Source organism: Orcinus orca, chromosome 14, assembly GCF_937001465.1.
Source record: "Orcinus orca chromosome 14, mOrcOrc1.1, whole genome shotgun sequence".
Taxonomy (NCBI): Eukaryota; Metazoa; Chordata; class Mammalia; order Artiodactyla; family Delphinidae; genus Orcinus; species Orcinus orca.
Window position 1 is genome coordinate 59947896 of NC_064572.1, and position 15424 is coordinate 59963319.

The window sequence follows — 15424 nt, forward strand, 5'->3', positions numbered from 1 at the left end:
TATTAAACTAGGTGGTTTTGAACATCTGAGTTTTCACTTTTCACTTAACACTGTGCTATAGTGAATGATGTTGTATGTGTTATTTTGTATGTACTGGTGTATGTAGGATACATTCCCAGAAATGGTATTACTGAGTTAAGGGTAAAATGTATTTGTAATTGTGATAGGTATTGTCAAATTGCCCTCTACCTAGGTGGTATAATTTTGTATTCCCTCCATCAGTGTAAGAGAGTGCTGTTAGGAGAATGTTTGTATCCCCACAACCTTACCAGTATGGTATTGTGTCTGACTTGTGGATTATTGCAAATCTGATAGGTAAAAAATATGCGCAGTGTAGTTTTCATTAGCATTCTCTTTATCAGTGAGGTTGAGCCTCTTATTTTTAAAGACATTTCCATTTACATTTGATCTTGAATTGACTTCCTGCAGTGATTGTGATACATTGCCAATGGTGAAAGTAATAATAATATTTTAATGGGGAAGAAAGGGAGGAGATGATTGTTACTAGAAAAAAATTTTTGGATCCTCTCCCTTCAACTAATGGATTTTCACATAATTCAGAATTGATTCTGAAAGTTCAGATGCTTTGTTACTGCTTTAGGAGACCTGCAGTGTGTGATTGGTGCAGCACAGCCATACAGGTTTTTCTGAGCGTGCCTTTTGTACCCTTTCAAGAAAGCATAGATTGGTGTTACGCCGTCTCTTTAAACTGCATCAAAGGATTGTAGAAAATTGTTCAAATTTTGCCCAAAGGTCTGGTCTTGTATTCACCGTAGGTGTTTGCTGAAGTAGACTCTTTATCTAGTTGGTGTAAGTTGATTTCTGTAAATGTTTTTGCTTACATTTAGTGAGTTCTACAAAATGCTAGATGCCTTCTTTCATGGTGCTGTTTGTCTCCAAATTGCCTATTTTATCTGTTCTTTTTGGCACTTCATTCTTTCTGTGTCAGTCAGCATTTTGTTTACTGAATGTTGGGAGAACAATTTTGAGCTTTTTGGTAGTAATGTCACTTTGCATTCTGAACTGAAACCCTCTTCTCTAAGCAGTTATGTTTTTGCAGCTATTAATGCCATTAAATATTGTCTTGGCATGAGTTTATGAACATTATTGTTTAATTTCTCAAAATCTGACATCTAAGGAATTATAGAAGCATATAATAGAATATACAACAAAGATTAAAAATATTAAGAATAAATGTGCGCAGTTAAGAAGGGAACAATAGGCAGAATAAGGGTAGAAACTGATGACTCAGAGAACAGTCTTATATTCTGAGAACCAGGTTGGTAAGGAAGTAGATACTCAGTGACTCATAGATACTGATCCAAAATGTTCTCTGTCCAATATAGGTATATTTACTTAATGGATTTCTCAAGCAAGGACAGCCTCTTTGCTTTAGGAACAGTCTTTGTTTAGATAGTTTGGTTGAATTGCATTTTTAATTTATTCATTGAGCGAAATGTTCTGTGAACATTTATGCTAACTACTAAGCACTATGCTAGATGCAGGGATACAGTGATGTATTTAGGAGACTGTACTTGCTTACATGGCACTTAGAGTCTAACAGGAGAAATAGGGCCATTAATTACATGAGAAACCTATAACTGACTGTGAAATGAGACAGGAGCTCTGCAAGGAGACAGTGTTCTCTCTGTGTATGTAATTGTGTTTGTGGAGGGGGACAGATTGGAGTAATAGAAATTCGGAAGAATTTCTAAGAAATTTTTATTTGAGAAGTGAAAAATGAATAAGAGTTAACTAATTAGGGGAAGGAAGAGGAGAAGAGTGGTAGGTAGAGAGAATTCTTTCAGACAGGGTATCAGAGCATGTTTTCAGAAGACAGAAAAAGAAAATAGACCATGGTTTCCCTCTTAGGATTCTGATATATATAAATATTTATATTTCATTTTCACAACTTGGTGGCACTTAAGCATGCTTTAGGCTCAATTTTGGCTGTAGAATATTCTTTGACTATTTTTTTTAATTAGGGAAACTGATACATGTGAAATTCTGGGGGGTGGGGAGCACTGGATGAGTTTATTATTAAAATGTTACAGGGAAGAAAGACAGAGTGTACTCAGGCACTGGATATTTCTGTAAATGGACAGCTGTACAGTCACTTCCGTTGGGGAAGCATGAAGGCATTATTTAGTAGGCACTCCTGCCTTACCCTCTTCTCTTTCCAAGTTCAAATAGGAGTGATTTTCTTTTACCACCTTTTTAAATTGAGATATTAAAATGCACAGATCTTAAGTTTTGACAGTTGTGCATACGCCTGTGACCTCCATCCAAAACAAGATAAAAAACCTCGTGGAAAGTTTACTCCTGTCCTTTTCCAGCCAGTTGCTCACCACCACAATAACTGATTTCTATCACCATAAATTAGTTTTGCCTACATCCTAGATTTCACTAAAAGAATCTTACAGTATGCACTCTTTTTGTGTCTGGCTTCTTTCGCTTAAACAAATATTTGTGTGTGTTGTTACATTAATAGTTCATTCCTTTTTTTAAGTGGATTTATTGAGACATAATTCATATAGCAAATAATTTACCCATTTAATGTATAAAAGTAAATGATTTTTACTATATTCATGGAGTTGTATAATCATTACCACAATGAGATTTTAGAACATGTTTGTCACCCCAATGGGTATCATTATATTCGGTTTACAGATGAGAACCCCTACCCATTTAGCAGTCACTCCTTATCCTGTCCCCTATCTTTCTAACCCCCCAGCCATAGACAATTACTTATTTACTTTGTCTCTATAGATTTGCCTATTCTGGACATGATTAGTTCATTCTTTTTTTTTTTTTGCGATACGTGGGCCTCTCACTGTTGTGGCCTCTCCCGTTGCGGAGCACAGGCTCCGGACGCGCAGGCTCAACGGCTGTGGCTCACGGGCCCAGCCGCTCTGTGGCATGTGGGGCTTGAACCTGTGTCCCCTGCATTGGCAGGCGAACTCTCAACCACTGCGCCACCAGGGAAGCCCCAGTTCATTCTTTTTTATTTTATTTTATTTTTTTCATCTTTTTTGGAGTATAATTGCTTTACAATGGTGTGTTAGTTTCTGCTTTATAACAAAGTGAATCAGTTATACATATGTTCCCATATCTCTTCCCTCTTGTGTCTCCCTCCCTCCCACCCTCCCTGTCCCACCCCTCTAGGTGGTCACAGAGCACCGAGCTGATCTCCCTGTGCTATGCGGCTGCTTCCCACTAGCTATCTGTTTTACGTTTGGTAGTGTATATATGTCCATGCCACTCTCTCACTTTGTCACAGCTTACCCTTCCCCCTCCCCATATCCTCAAGTCCATTCTCTAGTAGGTCTGTGTGTTTATTCCCATCTTACCCCTAGGTTCTTCATGACTTTTGTTTTTTTCTTAAATTCCATATATATGTGTTAGCATACGGTATTTGTCTTTCTCCTTCTGACTTACTTCACTCTGTATGACAGAGTCTAGGTCCATCCACCTCACTACAAATAACTCAATTTCGTTTCTTTTTATGGCTGAGTAATATTCCATTGTGTATATGTGCCACATCTTCTTTATCCATTCGTCTGATGATGGACACTTAGGTTGCTTCCATGTCCTGGCTGTTGCAGAGCTGCAGTGAACATTTTGGTACATGACTCTTTTGAATTATGGTTTTCTCAGTATGGTTTGCCCAGTAGTGGGATTGCTGAGTTCATTCTTTTTTATTGCTGAGTAGTATTCCATTGTATGGATATAGCACAGTTTGTCTGTTTCATTGCTGATGGACATTTGGGTTGTTTCCAGTTTGGGGTTTCTATAAAGATACTCCATAAACATTTTTGTTTAAGTCTTTTTGTTTCTCTTGGGTGAATACTTAGGAATGGAATTGCTGGGTCATAGGGTAGAAATGTATACTTAACTTCATAAGAAACTGCCAAACAGCTCTCCAAAGAAGTTAAATCTCCACATTATATTCCCCCAACAATGTATGTAGAGACCAGTTAGTCCACGTCCTCACAAATATTTGGTGTTTGTCAGTCTTTCCTATTTCGACCTTCCTAGTGGTTGTGAAATGGTATCTGATTGTGATAATGTTTCATTTTTGTTGATTTGTAAAAATACTTTATATAATTAATTTAATTTATATATATATATATATATATATATATAAACTGACATTTGCTCTTAAAAAATGTAAAGTTAGAAATAGATATCTGTGGGGAGCTACTGTAACATGGAGTTTCTGAGTCTCCAAAATATTTTTTTAGAGAATCAGAATAGAAAAAGTTCACTTTATTTAGACCTTTTCTAAGGAGATTGCCACAGTAGTTGGTTCATTGTTGAACCATGAAACAATTCCCTGTAGGCAGGGAAGAATAACTGCTTTTAGGAGGTATAACTTACAAAACAGCAATAACAGCAACCAAATTCAGTAACTTTCAAAAGTCACAATACCTGCCATTTCATAGAGTTCAAGATAGAATCATGGTTCTCAATTCATCTCCTCCCTAGGAAGTTTTGTCACTTTTGGTAGAGTCCCAAATGGACCCAAATAGTCTGTGCCACATAGAATCATTCTTTCTCACCAGTAAGACACCTGAAATGAGAACTGCCCCTAAACTAGCTCTATAGTTTGCTCTCCAGAAGTTGTCTCACAATCTGTAGCTAACTCACATTCTGTGTCCGATAGTCCACATAGCTAGAGTTAGGTGTGAACTCCATTGTTAGGGCACATGTGGCTTACATCATAACTTCAGTGTCAGTAACAAGTATTGCTGAGCCTGCAGAAATTTCAGAGAGCTTGGGACAGGGTACCATCAGCATCAGCAGCCATAATTTAGCTTTTACATCATGGAGTCTTTAGAAAACCAGCCTTTTGGTTGACTGGGAGACATTCATGAGCTTTCACCAGCCTTTCTTGCTTGTGGAAAAGACAACATGGGGCATTTGATGACCCTGAAGGAATTTTGTTGAAAATGATTTACTGGGTGTGAACCTTTACTAAAGTGGAAAGCTTTCCAGATAGTCTAGGAATATTTATTATTAAGCGTATATATCTCCCATGTGATAAAACTGTTAGACATCTGGTCCCTTTTCGTAGAGATCAGTATGCTGACATCTTAGATCTTAAAAGAGGCTTGCAAATTTTCCTCACTTTGTAAAAGTTTTTATCACCACTATATACTCCATCATTGAAGATTCTTTATGACTTTTGCCTATCTGTATTCCAGCCAGTCTTTTATTCACACTGCCAATGTAATTTTTCTAAAATATGCCATTATCCTGTCAGAAATCCTTCAGACATTCCCCATCGTCTTCAGGATAAAATCCAGACTTTAACGTGGCTTTCCAGGAGCATCTTAGCCTGCTGCTTACAGTTTTACCTAATTTATTTCCATGTCCCAATAATCAGCATGATAATAGCTAACATTTATATAGTACTTACTTTATATACCAAGCACTGGCCCAGGCAGTCATAATAAACTGCCTGTATTCCTCAGGTAGATCATGTACTCCCATGTCATACCTTTTGCTCACTCTGTACTCTGGAGTACTCTTTATCAGGCTGTTCTGTATAATAATACCTGCTTGTTCTTTCACACTCCATTCAGACATCACTTCTTGGAAGCTGATCCCAAACTCATTTTCTGCACCCCACCCCCAATCCTCACCTCTTAAAATTGTTCCGAGATGTCAGGGCAATGCACATGTAATATCTAGCATTAAGCAGAACAGAGAGTTTTTCCTCCCTGTGCTACATCTTCTCTTTAGCGAGCATGGTTCAGTAGGACTGCCTTGCCCAAGTTTAAGGGCATAGAGAATGGAGTTTATGACTATTCATCATCAACATCACCTCCTCAAACCCTGTGTTTGAAAACACTTGGGTCCAGAGGCAAAATTCTTAAGTCTCGTAATAAGTAAGATAGTCATTGCCTTTGAAGATCCCAAAGTCTAATGGAAATAGATTTATAAACAGCTAATTATAACTAGCTAAATCAGAGATTTAAATATTGAAAAAAGCCATAAAAGAATTAGAAGAAGCATAGGCAGTTTTTTTCTATCATAGTGAATTTGGGAAGGCCTTCAGATCTAAACTGAGAATTATAAAGGAAATGATTGCTTTATTTAAAAATTAAGTGTATTTTACATGACAAAAAATGCTATAAAATCAAAAAGGAAATAGAGGAATAAGATTGCAGCTTTTATTAATATATAATCTCTACCATATATTAAAATGAACTTGTAAAATTCAGAAAGCAAGAAGGATTACTAGCCCACTAGAAAAATGGATGAGAAAATGAATAGGGATTTCACAAAGAATTCAAAGAGATCAATAAACATGAAAATTGTTCAAGATTAATTATAATTGAGGAATTGCAAATTTAAACTGCAAGTTAAAATCTTCTGCCTATCATGTTAAGGTAAGTTGTGTCAAAAGTTCATGAAGCCATCTCAAAGGTGCTCCCACTGGCCTAAGATGAAAAACGTGAATGTAAAAAAAGTAAGGACTGGGCTTCCCTGGTGGCGCAGTGGTTGAGAGTCCACCTGCAGATGCAGGGGACACAGGTTCGTGCCCCGGTTCGGGAAGATCCCACATGCCGCGGAGCGGCTGGGCCCGTGAGCCATGGCCGCTGGGCCTGCGCGTCTGGAGCCTGTGCTCCGCAACGGGAGAGGCCACAACGGTGAGAGGCCCGCGTACCGCCAAAAAAAAAAATAAAAAATAAAAAAAAATAAGGACTGCAGTAGGTTGAACTATACCAAATGAGTAAAATTCCAGGAGTCCATAATGATATTTTAAAAATAAAAAGCAAAAATAACTATTGATAACCTTTGGAGATTTCAAGGGTGTTAACTCATTCTTATGAAAATTTATGCATAGAAAGTAGGATGTATTTTGTTGCAGAATGTATTCAAACTAAACAAACAGTTGATAGCAGAAAGCTCTTCTTTACTGAAGAATTTCAGTTAATAAATGAGGAAGGAATGAAGGTATTAGAAAAGTCACCACTTTGTGCCCATAGTACAATAATAGATCTAGGCAGATTATTGATGTATACTAAAATTATTAGGTGAAAGGTGATAGGTAACTATATAATGGTGGGTTCAAGTTAATACCCAGAATTCACTGTTCAGTCTTAGCATCACTGAAAGTAGAACAGGCAGATATATGTCTCTTGATTTGATAAAATAGGAAAGGCATAGCACTACTTGCGAAGTATTCTACCCTACAAAAATTAACATGAATCTAATCATGAAAAGTAAAAGAGGGCAATTAGATCATGTAAGGTGGATTAGGCTGTTGTTGTGAGGACTTTGGTTTTTTTGGGTGCAGGTGTGGGATATGTCCCTAATGGCCTCTTTCTCCCATAATTTACTTTAATCCTTTGAAGTAAAGCTCAGCTGCATTTCGGACAGTCAAACCTGATTTTATTTCCTTTATTTTTTAGAGCAGTTTAAGGTTCACAGCAAAATTGAGGGGAAGATAGAACTTTTGGCTTTTACTATGAGTAAAATCAGGAGCATGCTAGGTTTTTGAGCAGGAGACTGACATGATGATCTGGCTTAATTTTAACAAACTACCTGACTGCTGTGTCGAGAATCGGCCGGGAGAAGGGGGAGCAGGAGTATTAGTACAGATACCACGTTGGAAGATTTTGCGTTTGTCCAGGTGACAGTTGGGTTGCTTGCACTGGATACTAGTAGAGCAGGGGTCCCCAATCCCTGGGCCGTGGGCAGGTACCGGTCTGCAGCCTCTTAGGAACTGGGCCACACAGTGAGAGATGAGTGAAGCTTCATCTGCCACTCCCCATCACTTGCATTACTGCATGAACCATCCCACCCACCCGTCCCGTGGAAAAATTGTCTTCCACAAAACCGGTCCCTGGTGCCAAAAAGGTTGGGGACTGCTGTAGTACAGTAAGGGAGAAGTGATTAGGACTGTAAATATATTAAATTGGCAGAGATTGGTTAGGATTAGTAGGGGCAACATAATTTCTGATTAGATTAATGTGGGGCATGAGAGAGAGGAGAAAAGGAGGACTATAAAGGTTTTGGTTCAAGCAATTCAAAGTGCAGGGTTGCCTTTAACAAAGGTGGGAGAGACTGTGAGTGGAGCAGGTTTGGAAGAGAAGATAAAGAATTCAATTTTGAGTCTCTTCCACATAGTAGGTATGTATTATGAATATAGTACTGCTGAATATTAAGAACCAAGGATATGAGACAGCTGCCATGAGAAGGCCTTTCATTGTCAGTTTCACATTGTTCCTTATCTGTGTGAGTTCTCACTTCATGAGCCTGACATTGTTTCTGTATTTTTTTGTTTTGTTTTTCCATTTAAGATTTGTGCATATAATACCTACTTTGTGCCAGGTACTATTCTCTCTAATTTCTCAAATACTAATTTTTTAAATCCTCATAAAAACCTTGTGAGGTAAGTGTATTGCATGTTTCAGAGCTGAGGCACTGAGAAATTAAGGAACTTGCCAAAGGTCACACAGCTCGAAAAGGTAGAGTTAGGACTCATACCCACACAGCTTGGTTCCAGAGTAAAAATGAGTTAAATAAAGTGAACCTATTAGGCTGCAAGTGCTGATACAAAAGCTGTAGAAATTATATCTCAAGGTGCTCTTAACCTAGGCAGGTTTTTATGTGAGGTCTTCTTGAATGTAATGGTTATCTAAGTAGGAAAAGATCTATCAATACTGAATCTTTATCCATACCTCAACATAATAAAGGCCATATATGATAAACCCACAGCTAACATTGTACTCACCAGTGAAAAGCTGGAAGCATTTCTTTTAAGATCAGGAACAAGACAAGGATGTCCACTCTCACCACTTTTATTCAACATGTATTGGAAGTCCTAGCCACAGCAATCAGACAAGAAGAAGAAAGAAAAGAATTCCAAATTGGAAAGGAAGAAGTAAAACCACCACTGTTTGCAGATGACATACTATACATAGAAAATTCTAAAGACACCACCAAAAAACCACTAGAGCTCATCGATGAATTTGGTAAAGTCGCAGGATACAAGATTAATACACAGAAACCTGTTGTATTTCTATACACTAACAGTGAACTATCAAAAAGAGAAATTAAGGAAACAATCTCATTTACCATTGCATCAAAAAAAATAAAATACCTAGGAATAAATCTCTACCTAAAGAGGTTAAAGACCTGTACTTGAAAAACTGTGACACTAATGAAAGAAATTGAAGATGGCACAACAGGTGGAAAGATACATCATGTTAATGGATTGGAAGAATTAATATTGCTAAAATGACCATATTACCCAAGGTAATCTACAGATTCAGTGCAATCCCTATCAAAATACTAAGGGCATTTTTCACAGAACTAGAACAGATAATTTTAAAATTTGTATGGAAACACAAAAGACCCCAAATAGCCAAAACAATCTTGAGAAAGAAGAACAGAAGTGGAGGAATCATGCTGCCTGACTTCAGATTATAATACAAAGCTACAGTAATCAAAACAGTATGGTACTGGCACAAAAACAGACATACAGATCTATGGAGCAGAATAGAGAGCTTGGAAATAGACCCACGCACTTATGGTCAATTTATGACAAAGGAGGCAAGAATATACAGTGGAAAAAAGACAGTCTCTTCAGTAAGTGGTGCTGGGAAAACTGGACAGTTACATGTAAAAGAGTGAAGTTAGAACATTCTCTATGCCATGTGTAGACCCAAAATGGATTAAAGACCTAAATGTAAGACTGGAAACCATAGAACTCCTAGAAGAAAACATAGGCAGAACATTCATTGACATAAATCATAGTTTTTTTTTTTTTGGATCTCTCTCCCCATGCAAAGGAAACAAAAGCAAAAATAAACAAATGAGACCTAATTAAACTTAAAAGCTTTTGCACAGCAAAGGAAACCATGGACAAAACAAAAAGATAACCTATTGAATGGGAGGAAATATTTGCAAATGATATAACCCATAAGGTGTTAATATCCAAAATATATAAACAGCTCATACAACTCAACATCAAAAAAAATCCAATTTAAAAATGGGCAGAATACCTGAATAGACATTTTTCCAAAGAAGACATACAGATGGCCAAAAGACAATGAAAAGATGCTCAACATCGTTAATCATTAGAAAAACATAAATCAAAGCCACAGTGAGATATCACCTCACACCTGTCAGAATGGCTGTCATCAGAAAGACCACAAATAATAAATGTTGGTAAGGATTTGAAAAAAAAGGAACCCTTGTACACTATTGGTGGGAATGTAAATTTGTGTAGCCAGTATGGAAAATATGGAGGTTTCTCAAAAAAAACTAAAAATAGAACTACCATGTGACCCAGCAATTCCACTCCTGAGTATTTTATCTGGGAAAAAAAAAAAAAAGAAAAGTCTAATTCAAAAAGATACACTCACCCCAGTGTTCATAGCAGCATTATTCACAGTTGCCAAGATACGGAAGTAACCTAAGTTGTGTCCATCAGCAAATGAATGGATAAAAAAAATGGGGGTGTGTGTGTACACACACTCAGTGGAATACTAATCAGCCATAAGGAATGAGATTTTGCAATTTACAACAACATGGATGGACTTGGAAGGTATTATGCTAAGTGAAATAAGGCAGAGAAAGACATACTGTATGATGTTACTTATGTGTAGAATCTAATGAATTTAACAGAAAAGAAACACAGATATAAAGAACTAACTAGTAGTTACCGTGGGGAGGGGCAAGATAGGGGTAGGGGATTAAGAGGAATAAACTATGTATAAAATAAATAGGCTGCAAGGTTGTATAGTACAACACTAGGAATGTAGCCAATATTTTATAATAACTATAAATGGAATATAACCTTTAAAAATTGTGAATCACTATGTTGTACACCTGAAACTTACATAATGTTATACATCAACTATACCTCAGTTTAAAAAGAAAAACAGTGCATCTTTATCATTCTGTTTACATGTCTGGCATGTTGCAAGTATTGGTTTGGGATTTGTGGACTGATGTTATTCTGGGTGCTTCATATTTTCTCCTATTTAATGTTGTGTCAGTTGCTTGACTGATAATGTTGAAAATCCTTAAGGAGTTGGCTGGCCTCTTTGCATTCAGTTATTGATTTTACTCCTTTTTGTTTTTTGGCTCCACCGCTTTCTTAGTTCCCCAACCAGGGATTGAACCTGGGCCCCAGCAGTGAAAGCCCCAAGTCCTAACCACTGGACCTCCAGGGAATTCCTTGGTTTTACTTCTTTTACTCCTTTCATTGCCCCAAAAGGCAGTGTAGCTTTTTAGTTCAGATTCCTCTTTAGTAATCTTGATGAACTTTCTGTCAGTTTGAAATGATACAGTTTTGCAAAGTGTTTTATATTAATTTGTTTTTCCTTGAGGATATACTCAATCTCTACAAGGTGATGATGATGATGGCTAGCCTTTTTAGGTTAATATTCTTGAGGACCACATAATAAGTGTAAAACAGTGTATGATTTAATTCAGCTTTTCTTTCTTGGCATTAGTGAGCCATCAGTACAGTTTCTGGGGAAAAAAATGCCAATCCTTATTTATCCAGATTGAATATAACACTTAGTATTTGTTTCTTGTATTGAATGCAGGTGAACCACTGAGCACAGATGATTATTTGAGTGGCTGTCAATTCTCCCAAAGATTTCATATAATGGACACCATTCTAGATGCGTAGACAAGAAGTAAATTCATTATATAGAAGGATGCTTTAGGGTATTTGGGTTTATTTCTCTCAGGGAACCTGATTGAGAACGGCTGATCTGGGCTGTGGTCTGTTTTTGTAAGGCTCAAGAGCTAAGGATTTTAAGGGTTATGTAAAAAAAAAAAAAAAAAAAAAGCAGGAACAGAGACTATATATGGCCTGCAACACCTAAAATATTTACTATATAGCCTTTTACAGAAAAGGTTTGTCCAGCTCTCCTCTAAGAGGAGAATACTTAAATTTGAATCCCAGCTTCTCCTTTTTGTATCTGTTTGACCTTAGTATCTGCCTCTATAAATGGGGGATAGTAATAATACCTGTCTCATCCGGAGCCTGTGCTCCGCGGCGGGAGAGGCCACAACAGTTAGAGGCCCGCATATCGCAAAATAAATAAATAAATAAATAAATAAAATATCCTGAGTAATAATACCTGTCTCAGAATTTTTGGGAAGATTACATAAAATAATGAATGTCAAGTTTAAAAATACAACTTTAGTGAATGTTAGCTGGCATTATTATAATTCTGTAATATGTGATATAAAATGATAATGATGTTTGTATGTTGCTTTTATGAATATGGTGTTTAGCAAATAATCAAGTCTGCTCTTCTGTTGGGATGTGAAGCAATGGTAAATTGAGAACATTAGCCAGTATTTTTGGTACCATGATATTTGATATATTCTTATAGTGGGACTATCCTCTTAAAAACCATTAAGTCTGTTACCCACTAAACACCACATTTTGGTGACTGTAATTAAGTATTTCTCAAGGTATTTCTCTTTTCTTTGAATAGCACTAATTTAATTTTTTTATTTGATAATAGCTTCCTCTTATCGCTTGAGTTTTGATACCCTAGAGAAACAGTTTTCAAACCTTTTGGGTCTTAAGACCCCTCAAAAATTATTCAGTTCTTTGAAGAGCCGTTATATTAATAATTTATTTGAAAATAACAATAATCAACCTATTACATGTTAACATTTTAGTGAAAATCATTGTTTTCCAAAACAAAAAACTTAAGTGGGAAAAGGAGCATTGTTTGTACATTTTGCAAATTCCTTTAAAGTCTGTGTTAATAGAAGATAGCTGGATCCCTGTATCTACTTTTTCATTCAACTATTGCATATGTTATTTTCGTTGAAGAAAATCTAGTCTCATACAGAAATGTTGTTGGAAAAGGGAGAAATATTTTAATAGTCTTGCAAATAACTGTGGATGTTTTTCTTGGATACAACACCAAAACTTCATGAGTGATGTTTTTTTCTTTTTAATTAATAAAGTCTGTTTTTTAGAGCAGTTTTAGGTTCACAGCAAATTGAGCAGAAAGTACTAAGAGTTTCCATATACACATAAACTCCCCACTATAGGCATGTAGAACCACAGTGGTACATTTATCACAACTGATGAACCTACATTGACCCATCATTATCACCCAAAGTCCATAGTTTACATTAGCGTTCATTCTTGTACATTCTGTGGGTTTTGACACATGTATCCACCATTGTAGTATCGTATAGAATAGTTTCACTGCCTTAAAAATCCTCTGTGCTCTGCGTATTCATCCCCCCTTTCGCCCCAGTCCTGGCAACCATTGATCTTTTTACTGTCTCCATAGTCTCGCCTTTTTCAGAATGTTCAGAATATAGTATGTAATCTTTTCAGGTTGGCCTGTTTCACTTAGTAATATGCATTTAAGTTTCCTCCATGTCTTTTCATGATTTGATAGCTCATTTTTTTTTAGCACTGAATAATAATTCTGTGTCTGGATATTCCACAGTTTATCCACTCACCTAAAGGACATCTTGGTTTCTTCTAAGTTTTAGCAATTATGAATACAGCTGCTAGAAACATCTGTGTACAGGTTTTTTTTGTGGACATAAATTTTCAGATCATTTGAGTAAATACCAAGGAGTGCAGTTGCTGAATCGTATGGTAGGAGTATGTTTCATTTGTAAGAAACTGCTAAATTGTCTCCCAAGGTGGCTATACCATTTTGCATTATTCTCAGCAATGAATGAGAATTCCTGTTCTTTCACATCCTCAGCAACTTTTGGTGTTCTCAGGTGTTGTTTTTTTTTAATTAATTTATTTTTGGGTCTTCGTTGGGTCTTCGTTGCTGCAGGCAGGCTTTGTCTAGCTGTGGCGAGTGGGGGCTACTCTTCGTTATGGTGCGCGGGCTTCTCTTTGTTACGGTGGTGCGCGGGCTTCTCATTGCGGTGGCTTCTCATGTTGCAGACCACAGGCTCTAGGTGCGCGGGCTTCAGTAGCTGTGGCTTGCAGGCTCTAGAGTGCAAGCTCGGTAGTTGTGGTGCACGGGCTTAGTTGCTCCGTGGCGTGTGGGATCTTCCCGGACCAGGGCTTGAACCTGAGTCCCCTGCATTGGCAGGCAGACTCCTAACGACTGCGCCACCAGGGAAGCCCCTCAGGTGTTTTTTTATTTTGAGAATTTGGGTTGGTTATGTTCTACTTAAAGTTGTAATATGGAGTATTTTAAAATTTATTCTACATTTTTGTCAGTAAGAATGCCTTGTTCTAATATTTCTTGATATATGTTCCCCTTAATGGTTTTAAAGACTGTGTCATATATTATTCCAGTTCTTTATATTTGTTGTTATTAAACTACACACAGAATTTCAAGGATCAGTTCATCACTATATTGTAGGGATACTATTTAGTGTATAATATTCTTCCCAGAGATACCCGGCAGTTCTGGTGTTTTCTTTTCACTGTTATAACACACTTTTTAGTAATTGTAGATTCAAAGAACATGATATAGTAACATCTAGTACTTACTGATTACTTAGTGTCAGTCATTGGATAAATATAATTTGAGTTTTTTTCCTTAAATGTATTCATTTGTACTTACACGAACATACTAGTCTTTATTCTGCAGAGACTTCAGAGATTTTACTGGACTATTTATCTAGTCTTTTGTGCTATCTGTTACTACTCCACTCTGCATCTCTTTCTGAGCACTGGTAATAATTAGACTAAATGCTGAAGTATCCTATTGCTTTCACTTCTCTAGTCAAAAAGTCGCCACTTGTTTCCTATCTTTAAACCAGTATTTGCACATAACCGTATAATCTGTTCCTCAGCAAACTGAGAACTAAAGAAATGCCACAGTATTCTGAAGATATATCTATTAATTGGAGTTTCATTGCAGTTTTTCACTGCCACACACTTGCAGTAAAAAATGCCACTTTAATCTATGAATGCCGTTGATGACACAGAAATACTGCTTTTACTAAAACTCAGCCCTTGAGTACACATCTTGTTAATATTATATGTGATGAAATGGGAAGTATGCATAAAGCACTTACGTGATTGTTTGAGTTTGAGCTAAATTAGATGCTTTTTTTTTTCATGGAACACCGTTTTACTTGGAAGAATGACAAACTGATTATTCAGACTTTAGTATTTGACAGACATTTTCTCAAAAATGAATGAAATGAGCCTGTTATACAGGGTGGAGAGGGGAGGAAATAACAGTATTTGTTTGCCAGTGATAATATTCCAGCTTCAAGAAAAAATTAGAATTTTGGAAAACATACTATCCACTACTGTTGAGTGTGACAACTCCCCTTTAAAAACTTTTCTGATGAGATTAGTGGTCATATTAACAAACGTGATTTTTTTATTTGGTGGAATATGGTACAATGAAATATGTCTACATTGGAAGAGTCACATAATTCAGTGAAATAGTACTTTCCAAATGGCCAGTACCTGACATAAATC

At 36.7% G+C, this 15424-nt stretch overlaps 1 protein-coding gene and 1 long non-coding RNA gene across 12 annotated transcripts in view; both read left to right on the plus strand.

Moving 5' to 3' along the window:
- LOC125961137 (uncharacterized) overlaps positions 1-12006 on the plus strand; it is a 35231-nt gene extending 23225 nt beyond the window's left edge. The window contains exon 2 of the long non-coding RNA XR_007471485.1: positions 1-12006. This exon is cut by the window's left edge and continues 16403 nt beyond it. This is a non-coding gene — a long non-coding RNA (uncharacterized LOC125961137).
- The window catches only part of LCOR (ligand dependent nuclear receptor corepressor), a 136211-nt gene that overhangs the window by 24745 nt on the left and 96042 nt on the right, over positions 1-15424 (plus strand). The gene's annotated exons all lie outside the window — the stretch shown is intronic.